We start from the raw sequence: 8,626 nt of genomic DNA, 5'->3' as shown, positions 1-8,626 counted from the left end.
AGGGAGGCAAATATCTTTTTATGTGCAAACCTACTTTGTAGTGGTGATTTTTCTTCAACTGGAGAAAACATAAAAAATAAAAAATAAATAAATTCAAGATCAAACAGCCACTGAGGCACCTCAGGAATGGATCTTACGCAGGGGGAGGGGGTGGGGGTGGGGGTGGGAGTGTAATGTCAAGGCAAGTGTGGCGTTTCTTTTGGTTTATTTTACCATTTTGCAAGCAAACAAAGAACAATGGTGTCTCTCTTGTCCTGGTAAAAAAAAAAACATATGGTGCTCGACCTGTCTACCTATAGAAATAGCCTATATATTAACGAGTACTTAAATTAACTCATATTCTACTAATATTATAATCAAACTAATTAATCTATATTCTTCAAAACAAACAGCTTCAAAAAACACATCTAACCAGAATAACAAATGGCTCCAACATACTTGGCCTGATTCTGATGCTTTTAATTTGGAGTGTAATTCGCCTCACTTCCTGTCGCGGGTTGCTGCTGACTTCACGCAAGCTCCTGCAGCACAATTCCTTGAATGTGCGCGAGGCCGCTTATGGGGAGCCTTTTGTTTGTGCCAATGGGGGCTTGGGTGCGCGCACATGCACAGTCGCACGCACGAGCAGTCCACGAGACGAATCACTGCCTCACGTGAAGGTGTAATAATAAAGGAGATATTTGTGTTAACAGTCTCTCAGGTATCATTCTGCTCAGGGCTCAGGCTGTATTTAAAGTGTTTCTAATTACTAATTGATCTAATGATTGTCAGTTTAGAGACTTAATTGGTTTATGTTACCTGGAAGTCTCAGGTAGCTACAGGGCCACTACTTATACATGTTGGCTTACAGCAGGCTACCAAAGTCAGAGAGGATGTCTGGCTTTGTTCAGAGCACACAGTAGTCTATATGCCACTCAAAACCTTCTGTGGGTCACAATAAAATAAAATAGGCTAAGCTGTTTCTTTGGGGGAGGGGAGGGGAGAAGGGGGGTTTCAGTGTCTGTGGTGAAGGACAAAATCCACAGTCCTCATTTTGAGCTGAAATGTATTTAAAAGTTTATTTGAAGCTAATATGAAGCTTCAGTTCTCCAAATGAAGTCCATATCTTTCAGTGTGACTGTAGTTTTTGTGCCAAATTACTTCTTTTTTATTATTACTATCTTTCCACTGCAGCTGAACAGGAAAACACTGTCATCAAGACACAAAGAGGGGATATTTTTTATATAACTACAAAGACTGTAACTGTGGATGATATCCACTTTATTTGACTTAGTCAAACATCCAAAGCGTCATTTTATCTTCACATAAAACTTTTAAGTACATTTTTCTGTGGATTTGGTTCCCCGTCACTTAGCTACATTATAAGCATATTTAAATGAGATCCTCTAATGTTGAGTATGAACAGGAGGAACGATTACAGCAAGAAGAAACCTGTTTCAGTGTCCATTTGTGCACCTGACAGTTGCTTTAAAACAGACTTTTTTGTGAAAATAGTGAACCTATCCTTTAATTAAGGTCATTCCACACATTATAATGGGATCCACAGGCTATAAAATGAAACGTTTGCACAACACAGCTGTGACAAGCTAAGAAGAGTAAATTAGGGAGTAAATTAATTAGATGCAAATGCAGTAAGTTAATGTAAATTGCTCTAAATAGTCATTCAAAATGCCTATAGCCTAAAATTATTATTCTCAGCTTTTGGCTTTTGGCATATTACTGATAGACCTACATCCCATTGATTGTAAGGAATAGAGCTGTCACATCATCCACATTCACAAGAGTTCATATTCATTCAATCATTAAAGTGACAACGTTAAACTCAGCCGTCTCTCCTCGACCCACACACAGAGAATATTAAGTTTTATATGAAATGTATTGATCTTTTTTTCAGTATGCCTACTTTTACATTACTGAAGGCACCTTTTTCTCTCATTCTCTTGCCTTACAGACTTTTAATTGTATTTCGGTTGCAGATATTTAATTGCCAATTAGTGTCTGTCCATGATTTCGCCAGACGTAGTTGGTTGATATTGGATTCATGCATAGATAAACAGCTTAAATGCATAAATTACTTTCTTTATTTTAATACAAACGCCACATAAATGAAGCTAGACGAGTTATAATGGGATTATTTTAACAATAAGACACTAATGATTTAGTCTGAAGCCGCTATAGGTGTTGAATGACTCTATTTCAGATACCAGAATCGTTTGAGTGTAGTCCCCCCAAAAAAAACAAAAAAGCCTCGTGCAGAGAGGCCGCGGGCCCATGCTGCACAAGTCGCACGTGTCCTTGTGCGTGTGTGTGATAGTGAGTGTGTGTGTGTGTGTGTGTGTGTGTGTGTGTGTGTGTGTGTGTAAAAGGGAGTCATAATCCTTTCTCCCGCGCGCTTGGAAAAGCCTCTTCTCTGGCAGATTAATAGGGCACCACGCGCGCTTCAACCATCTGTTCCACCAGCGGCATCACACCGGCACGAGCGCCTCTTCCTCTGCCCTTTCTGAGTCCCTTTGTGTGTTTTTTTGGTTCAGACCCCCCCCCCCCTCCACACCATGAACGTAACATTGAACTTCCCGTTACACGTTTCAAAATAAAACCCCTTATCACGGTTAATCGTTCCTTTATTTGTTATAACGCACTTTGCTGTTTCTGGCAGTTTTCAGGCGTTTTAAGACTTACACCAGCTGTTTTTGACCTTTTTTGGAGGCCTATGGTCACTTGAGATGGTTTAAAGATCTGAAGGGGTGACTATTGCACAAGAAAAAAGCAAAAATAAGAGAAAAGTAACAAAAAATGCCTAACAAATGTACTTTTTTTCTTTCTTATCTCTTTACTCATCTCGTGACCCTTCAGATTTTGAGGGCCTCAATTCAGGAAGCACATCTTTAACCTTAATCCTACCAAGTGGAGTACCCAAAGACCCCAGAGGTATACTTTTTTGTCATGTCTCAAAGGTCCTTTATTCTATCATTGGAGTATTTTTATGACTTTGTTCCTAATTAGTTCATATTCCTGTTTCTGACCCCAGTCGAAAGCTTCAATTCTGCCTGTATACTGAGATCATGTTTGCCATGGATCTTAATTTAAAGTATCACACACTGTAACTTCTATTGAAAGAAAGTAGGCCTATATATGTTCATTTTACTCAATGTTAACTGTAACTTTCCTAAAAATCATAATAATGATTTTTCATCTTTTTGTTTTCTCCAGATGACATCACTCACAAAACTAATAATGTTTTGAGAAGAAAGAAACATTTTTACTTTGATGGTTGTTTCTCACAGTAGTTTATTCTCGGGGGTCCACCGGGAATCCATTGGTATAGTCCTTGAATGTTAGATATGCTGATGAGGGTTAAACCACATTATGAGAAAATATATTATACTGTAATAAATCGCAGCTGTACATTTTCAGACTATTTAGATTAGTTTACCATATTTCACGCACTTCTAAAGATGCACTTAACCTTAGTGTCTTTACTGACCCTTGTAGTTGTGATTTATACACTAAACAAGAGCTTTGATAAACTTTTAGGCCTATATCCATGTATTCTTATTTTTCAAGGAGCGTTTCATCCCTATTGAAAGTCACTGGAGCCACAATATCAGCTGAGCGACGCTTAACAGACACAAAAACGGCATAAACAATATTAATGCGCATATTTGTTTCCTCAGAATGTGCAGTAAAGATATAATATGTTCAAATAAAGTCCAATAAGAGCTTAACTGAACTTAAATATAGCTTTTACAAACTTGGCTGGTCAGTGGGTGAAAAGTCAGGTGTTCTCGGTGGGTGTTTCAGGGGATTTCCAAGCTAAATGAGGAAAATGTTGTGTGACAAAATAATCTAGGATCCACTTACAATACCTATTTCAGTTTTTTTTAAACATACATACAATACTCAAAGGTCAACTTCCACACTCAAAGAGGAACATGTAACTTTAATTTCCATTGCAGCCTCGGTTGTTTGTGTGTGTGTGTGTGTGTCTCCAACTAACCTCGTGTTATCGAGGCGATCAGCGGTAATAATAGAGCCTTGCAGGTTTCACTTTCTGTAAGCATAAAGGCTTTAAAGTTCGCCATGCTGCATCTCCCTGGCACCAACTCATGGAAATATAAGAACCTTTGAACTGTACAATGTGTGTGTAGGTGCGTGTGTGTACGTGTGTGTGTGTGTGTGTGTGTGTGTGTGATGCAATGCGCTCCTAACCACTAGAGGATACTGTTGACTTTGATAAGAGATGGCTCCGGATTATTATTTTTTTTTAAAAGAAAGAAAAAAAAACAGATAAAAATATCACGCTATTTCTCAAGAACTGTTTTGGAGGAAAGTGATTAGAAGAGAACTAAAAAAAAAACTAAAAAAAGATAAGTAAAAATCCCCCAATGAACCAAAAGGAAGTGGGCAAAAAGAGCCAACATGAGGAGATAATAGATGACAGCCTATATGCGCAATTCAATTAAAGAGTTTTCTGACTAAATCGCGGCACTATGGTCATATATAGCTCCGTATACTTCATTAAAAACATTATCACTTTTATTATAATGAGCACAGAACTTTGTGTGTGTGTTAATAAGACAACTCTATAGATAAAGACGTCATCATGCGTGTATGGATGTAAATTAGACAATAAAAGATGCAAACGATGGAGAGTTTATATATATATATATGTAAAGAATATACACTCAATGACCTCTTTATTAGGTACACCTGTACAATCTAATGCTATCCAATACAGCTCTGCTTTAAACTGAAGCTTATACATTTACAATTCAAAAAGGTGATCATTCTGCTTTATGTGTATTATTGAGGTGATAGTGGGTGATGGTGGTGTATTAGGAAGCCTTAGAGCGTATTGAATGGTGTCCCTTAATAGTTTGTCCCCTTCATTAACATACATGAGGGGTGGACAAAATATTAAGAACACCATTCAGTATAAAATGCTCACCACTTAGTACGACCTCAATAATAAACATTAAGTAGAATTATCACCTGTTTTTTGGGGACAATGTTAATAAAAACTGAAAATGTAGTTTATAAACTTAATAAAAATAGAATATAAAGCAGAGTTGTTGTGTTGGATTGATTTAGATTGTACAGGTGTATCTAATGAAGTGGTCGGTGACTCTATATACATATACATATATATATTTGTATGTTAATATTATTACAGAAAAGCTTTCATTCGTATAAAATATTCATAGTGTAACTCGCTGTTTCTCGCTGTACAGTGTGTTTTGTTGTAGTTCAGTTCCCTATTTATAAAACAGGCAGAAGAAATGTTTTCTCTTTCTCTCTCATTCTCTCTCTCTCTTTTTTTTGGTTGCTATTGCACTAAAAGGTCAATGAAGGAGTTGGCTTGGAAATATCTGTAGATGTTTTTTGGACATGCGCAGATGGGAGATGCCATATTGGACTGGGGGCAGCAGCAGCAGCAGCAGCTGAAAGACGTCGCTCGCGCTGCTTTGCTCGGGCTCACGCGAACGAGGAGAGGAGAGGAAGAAAAAAAAACAGAGGGGGTCTCGTGGAAGGAGAGGCTACCAAAAAAAAAAAAAAAACTTGGACAGGTAAGACAGGTGACGGCACCAGCTGTGTTTTGGACGGCTTATTTTTCTTATGTGGCTGCAGCGTTTTGTTATTTTCGTTATGTCGACGAAATAAAAAAAGCCACCGGGAGAGTTATTTTTTCTTCCTCCTCCGCTTTAAAAACCCCATGAAGTGCTGCTGTATAGAAACGAGGAAAAATAGTCGCGAGCGTCCGTTCACGAGCCCAAGTTGCTCTCCACACCAAAAAAAAAAGTGTCTCTCACGCGCTGTAATTAACAGCTTTCACAGGCGGAGAGGACGCTGTCTCGTGGCACTCTCGCTAATACCGTTTATTGCGTTGTTTCTCTCTGTCTCTCTTTCTCTGTTCACACGTCTCGTGAAGACTAATTAACAGTTTTGGAAATGACGTGAATTTTTTTTATTAATCTGCACCGCGTCACGTTATTTTAAAGCTGTTTTATAAAATGCTGGCTTTTTAAAGAGCACCACGCATTTTTTTTGTTTTGGTTTAATGTTAACACGAAGTTGTTTTTTTATAGAAATGAGTTATAGCCGTCATACGCGTACAGATGAGTCATTTGGGATTTTTTTCGTCACCCTGAGGTGCGTAAAAGCCATCGGAAAATACCGGACACTGCCAAAATGTCAAACCACTTTCAACATGGCGGGTTATGGTGTTCAGGGGGGAAAACTGCGCCTTAAAATCTTTGAACGAGGAAAAAATAAAGTGATGGCAGATAACGCGCCCGGTTCTGTTTCTTTTGATGGACATGGAAGAGATTTAATCAATTAAATTTAAAGTGTGCATTTGGCAACTCCGTGGGAGTTTTTTTCCGCTGCAGTTTTGAGTGTGCAAAGTACATGACCGGAGTGCCAAGCCAGCCTGCTGGTCGGCTACACCCCTCACACACTGCCTCATCTTCCTCATGTGCACTTAACGTTTCCTCTTTCACTTTTATCTAAAAAATGCTCCAGCAGCTCATGCGACAGCTCTGTTTCTACATCGCATTATGTTAAATTAATGCTGCAAATGAAATCGACATCGGGAGGGTTTTTCCATTTATTCCACCTTCTCTCTCTCTCTCCCTCTTCCTCCTCCTCCTCCTCCTCTTGGCACCTTTATAGATTAATATGTTGATGATTGTACAGTCGGACGAGATGTTTCTCTCAGTGTATTGTTTCACTTGTATGGGTAAATGTGCAACGATTAAGCAGATAATTGGGTTAAACCGCGCGTATCTGTTTAATTATTTCTCTTTTAAGGGGCGATCTGTAAATCCGGGGGGTTTTACAGCTTTGCATTATTCCCGAGGATTCCTCCTTCCAGATTAAATCCGTCACCGGAATGAACAGAAACAATAAAAAAAGAAAAATTAAAAAAAAGAGACTGCACGTTATGGAGCCGGCGCGAGACGTTCATGTGCAATGAATAAATCATGCTATTAGACTTCTTGTTGCTCCAAAGACATTTTTTTTTCTCATGGAGCTGCCAGTGGGGATGGGTGAGCTGTAGATAAAGGAAAGAAAGAGCACTTTTAAAGGGAAAATGAAAGCAATAGATGTTAAATATATATATATGATCCTTTTTTTTTGTCCACAGGGAGAAATCAATATGTCTTCCTGCATGTTATTGATGGTTTTTGGACTGTTTTTGTAAGAATCCACCCAACAGCCTTCTTTTTCTTTTTTGAATCATTTAGCTGTTTTAGATAAGCCATTGTATGTTAATGTTCCTGTGAATATTTCCTCAGAAGGACAGTCACACAGTCTGTGCTGGAGATAAACAGAAAGAGGTGGTCACTTAACAGGAAATGATGAGGATCTTTTTCTTTTCTGTCTTTCCGACTAACTCTTGTCTTGTATTTGATTAAGGAGAGGAATTAGGCAAATACCGTTTTTGACCTCTTCTGTTTTCACAACCCCCTAACCAAAAAAAAGTCTTAAAGCTGCAGCTTGTTTAGGACATTTGGTGAACATGTCTGTGTTGTAGGAAGTTGTTTCCAGTCATTGATGTTGAAATAAGAAAGCCCTGGGCTGAGGGAGTTCCCCCCCTCCCCACCACCACACCCTCCCCTCACCCCCCTCCTCTCTCTTTTTGGCTGCTGCACTGTTTTCCTCTGTGTCTTCTGTCTTTTTTTTGGTGTGGTACATCAGGAGCAGTTGTTGTTTGCACTTCTATCATTTATTAGTTTGCCAGTGAGCATCGGAGGTTTGTCATAGTTTGTGTATGAAACACACAGGCTGCCTCGCATTGTGTACACACCCATGTTAAAAACGCTGTAGAGGAAATTAGAGGACAATTTGTTATCAAGGCCTCCTGCTGCCAAGAGGAAACAACTCTTGGATGGGTCTAAAAGAGGAGAACCTAATAGGGAGTAATGCAATAAAACCCCAAGCCCATGCAGTGGTAGTTAATCTCCTAAATCCCCCATTAAATCTTTGGCATGGATGGGTTTAGGGAAAGGCAGGAGGACAACACGTGGATGCCCAGTGCCCCATCAGGGGCTAATCAATAATAAAAAAAAACCCTCCTCAGACCACGGGGGCACAAATGTCCTGCGTCTGAGATTAACTCTCCCAGACCAGTTTAATCCCCTGATGCCCAATCTGGGCTGTTTCCTCCGGGACGCTATAGGCCAGTAAGCTTCATCAAGTAGAAATGCTGAACTCCAATAAACTCTAAATTAAATAAATAAATAAATAAAGTCGGCTCGTTTAGAGATAGAGATAGAAGTCGAATAGTTGACACTGACGCCCAACAATCTGAACAAACGCGTGTGGATGCTTTCCGCTCCCTCAGGGTTTGAAACTTGTTGAACCAGTGAAGGAACCAAAACAAGAGAAGAAAAAAAAACATCAACCCAACACGCTCTTTCAGTGAGCTGACTGTAGAATAAATGAATGAAATTGACCTTTTTCATGTGTTTTTTCTAACTGTCATTAACGTAATATGTCACCTAGTTTCAATTCTCTGCTTTTCAGAGAGGCTTGACCTCGTTTGAACCTTTTAAATTACTCACAGCAACAGGGACATTATTTTAAAGAGCTCATATTGTGGAAAGATTTTAGCCTTTACACA

At 39.1% G+C, this 8,626-nt stretch overlaps 1 protein-coding gene across 1 annotated transcript in view; it reads left to right on the top strand.

Annotated features, from left to right (window-relative positions):
- Window positions 1–5,411: 5,411 nt before the first annotated feature.
- The window catches only part of sfmbt2 (Scm like with four mbt domains 2), a 74,414-nt gene continuing 71,199 nt past the window's right edge, over window positions 5,412–8,626 (top strand). Inside the window, exon 1 of the mRNA XM_053314093.1 lies at window positions 5,412–5,567. The gene's annotated coding sequence lies outside the window, so the exon portion shown is untranslated. The remainder of the gene's footprint in view (window positions 5,568–8,626) is intronic.

This window comes from Scomber japonicus, chromosome 23 (assembly GCF_027409825.1).
Source record: "Scomber japonicus isolate fScoJap1 chromosome 23, fScoJap1.pri, whole genome shotgun sequence".
NCBI classification, from domain to species: domain Eukaryota; kingdom Metazoa; phylum Chordata; class Actinopteri; order Scombriformes; family Scombridae; genus Scomber; species Scomber japonicus.
Note: the sequence above shows the minus strand (reverse complement) of the source record. Positions and strands in the feature narration are given on the sequence as shown.